The sequence below is a fragment of the Mytilus galloprovincialis genome, chromosome 6, assembly GCF_965363235.1.
Source record: "Mytilus galloprovincialis chromosome 6, xbMytGall1.hap1.1, whole genome shotgun sequence".
Lineage (NCBI taxonomy): Eukaryota > Metazoa > Mollusca > Bivalvia > Mytilida > Mytilidae > Mytilus > Mytilus galloprovincialis.
The window spans coordinates 76,305,717-76,309,728 of record NC_134843.1 but is presented as its reverse complement, the minus strand read 5'-3'; positions in this window follow the sequence as shown (position 1 = coordinate 76,309,728).

The following is a 4,012-nucleotide window of genomic DNA, read 5'->3' as shown; positions in this document are numbered from 1 at the left end:
TGTATGTTTCATTATAATAAGGTTTTTTGATTGGCTAACAGCGATCTCAAATCATTATGAAATTAACCTTCATTTCAAAATGAAATGTAACATTCATGATGACATGAGCTTCCCCAATAAAGTGCACAGGTAAAAGAAATGAAATAATAGAAATCGTGTTTTTATGACCATAGCAAATAAATGTAATTAAATGAATTGAATGCTTTTTTTAGTGGTTTTGTTTGGTTGTAAAAGCATTGACAGTGCAAACAAGCATTCAGTTCTTAAATAAATAACCTATTTAGTCATTTGAGGACACAGATATACATGTATAAACATTTAAATATAAATATGATTTTTGTATGGGAATTGAAATATCCCACTCTAAAGAGATTTAGAATGCTGATTGTTTTCAGGAATTGACCATCACAAAATCATGAAAATGCTGTGATATAGAGTATAGATGCTTTGTATAAGAAAGCCATAGTAATGATTAACTAAAGTGTAAAATGGGTCATAAATTTTTATTTAAAACTTGAATAACCTTTGGTCTGGTTTTAAATGACCATAATTTGTAATCCTAAGTGTGTTATTTTGTATGTCAGTTTGTCAATATAAGTAGGTTATAAATTATATATGTAAATTATAAATTTTTCATTTGTTTTACATTTATTGTTAATTTAAACTCCTTTAAAAGATACATTTTTTTCAGAATTTCAAAGTAAAAATTCCAATGTTTTGAATATTTTATTTTGTCCATGTTTTCTTTATCCAAAACACCAAAATTTAAATCCAATCTTTCACAATGCTTTCTGGTACCTCAATGGTTGTATCTTATGACAAACTTGTTCAAATAAAGTAAACAAAGATCACTCAATTTCTGGAACAACTATTTTACTTAAATGTTTTGATAGCTTTGTTTATAACCTTTATGTATACCTTAATATATATTTCATCATTTTTGGGGTCAATGAGGGCTTTACTGCATCACATATATATTATCTATCAGTATTTTTTTTATCTTATTTGTTTACAAGCATGACTAGACACACCCCATTCAATATTTATTTATCAAAGAGTCACAATAACTATGATTTAATAATTGAATTTTCTGCTTTTTTAAAAACAATGAACCTTTGGTTCTCATTTTTCTATTTTCATCTTTTTTTATTAGCTTATTACATGTATATTGCAAATTAAAATAAAAGAGGGATTCATGAGGGTGTTCAGAAGGTGAGAGAATGTATTCTACATGTATCATGTGTCTTTGTCTTGTGACTTAGATTTAAAAGTAGGTGTCAAGTGTAAGATCATATTGTTTTTACATGGTTACATTTAGGCCAAATAAAAAAGTATGTGTGGTTCCAGTTACATCTGAAAAAAAATAACGGTAGGTAGGTAGGGATTTTTTTTTATTTTAAGTTTTTTTTTACATTGAGTCTATAGGAGTAACTTTAACAGTGCTTAATGAAAATTGACAATAAAATCTTTAGGGTAAGCTATTTTCAAGCCGAAAAGGAAGGGACGGTAGGGTTACTGGAACCACACATACATTTTTATTTGGCCTTATTAATGTTTGTTATTTAGGGAAAAAGTCCAAATTAGGTTTGTTTCACAATAAATCAGCATTTGACATGTTTGAGCCTAAAAAAAAAGGTAATTTAGCTTATAACAAACATTATAACAAAGAAAAATTGTAAGTTTCAAACAAGGATGAAAACATGCATTGTAAATTCAGAAATCAATTCATGTCTTAATTATTGTGAATCTTTGACCCCTGGAAAAAATGTGATATTCAATAAATTCAATTGAAATATTTTATGAAGGAAAATCACATCTGAAATCATGAAAGTAAATGTTTATTATTGCCAATTTGATATTCTAGCAATTTTCCCATTCATAAAAACATCACAATAATTTTTGCATTTACATTAGTGTTTGGGGATCAGAGGCAAAGTAGTTCTTCCACTTCTATCAACAGCCAGTTAACATTGAGGTTGTGACTTTGAACTGTGCTCATGACAAAGTGTTTGTTTTAATGTTAATTCAATAGGATTGCTGTTTATCTTACTGTAGGTTGGTGGTTCCCATCAAGTTGACGTTTTCCATCAATAAAAATTGGGTCGCTATGACTTAACTAAGAGTGTTGAAATTAGCATTAAACATCAACAATCAATGATGTAATGTTAAAGGGTTTATTTTCAAATATAAATATGAATATTCCTGTTTAAGGTTTGAAAACTTGACATATATTGGGTATTTTTCATCCAGGAATACATGTTAGTGTTATTGTATGTTATCATTTCCAATTAATTTATTTCCCATACATGTGTGTTGTAGTAGACTTTTGACTGTTGGTGTGTTGTTTATTGTTAGTGCCATTCTGTATAAATCTCCTACTCAGTAGTGAAATAAAAATATTGAGAATATTTGATATCTTTATTGAGCCATAGTATTCTACAGTGGGATATTACTACAGTGGGGTATTAATTAGGGCCCCGCCGACGGCGGGTCGCCCTATAGTGATCAGTCTGTCCGTCTGTCCGTCCGTCCGTCCGTCCGTAACACTTTCGTGTCCGCTCCATATCTAGAGAACCGTTATGATTTCATACTTAATACTTAACATGATTATTAACCAACACCAGAGGGTGTGTCATGTTGTATGTACAACTTCCTAGGTCAAAGGTCAAGGTCAAAAACTTTGGTTTCAGTTGACAACCCCGTGTCCTGTGGTGAAGATCGTGTCCGCTCCATATCTAGATAACCATTATGATTTCAAAGTTTATACTTGACATCCATTTTAACAACCACCAGAGGGTGTGTCATGATGTATGTACAACTTCCTAGGTCAAAGGTCAAGGTCAAAAACTTTGGTTTCGAGTTGACAATCCTGTGTCCTGTGGTGAAGATCGTGTCCGCTCCATATCTAGATAATCGTTATGATTTCAAAGTATATACTTGTCATACATTTTAACCACCACCAGAGGGCGTGTCATGATGTATGTACAACTTCCTAGGTCAAAGGTCAACGTCAAAAAAACTTTGGTTTCAGTTGACAACCCTGTGTCCTGTGGTGAAGATTGTGTCTGCTCTATATCTTGAGAACCGTTATGATTTCAAATATTATACTTGACATCCATTTTAACCAACACCAGAGGGTGTGTCATGATGTATGTACCACTTCCTAGGTCAAAGGTCTGTCTGTCTGTTGGTCTGTCCATCGGGTTACACTAATGTCCTGACAATGTCCTGACAATGTCCTGACAAAGTCCTGACAGAAATGTAAATGCCTAATACTTTTTTGTTATTGGAAGGATTTACTTGAAATTTGGAATCAAGCAAGATGAGAACTTATATTTAATAAATAAAATTAAAAAAATAAAAAAAAAATAATTTAAGACTTAAAAAACTTGACCTGACCAACTTGACCTCGAAAATACTATTGTCCTGACCGATATGAAACGGCTAAAAAATAATTTATTATTGACAGGATAGACTTCAAATTCGATACCAAGGAAGATTAAAACATTAATAACAAAAATATAAGAAAAAAAAATTAAAAAAATGATTTTAAGAGTTAGAAAACTTGACCTGACCAACTACACATTTGCCGCGACTCATGTCCGGATCGATATAAAAATGATTCTATCTATTTTGTTATTGTAATGAATGAATTCAAATTGAGTAGTAAAGAAGTTTGCAACATTTAACAAAGAAATTAAAAGAATTAAAAAGAAAAAAAATGTTGAAAAGACCAAAAAACTTGACCTGACCAACATAGGCTATTCACCGTAAAAAGGCATGTATCTTTAAAAAATAGAAGACTATGTTAATTACTTAAATAAATGTCTTTAAGTTTGAAAACTAACATTATCTTAATTAATTTTTTAAATAACTAAAAGAAAAAAGTGAACAATTATTGCAAGGGTAAATAATATTGACCTGACCAATGTAGGACTTGATAAATTTTCTAACTTGTTAACCTCTTACCTTAAATTAGTGAAATTAAAATATCCGATCACAATAATATTAA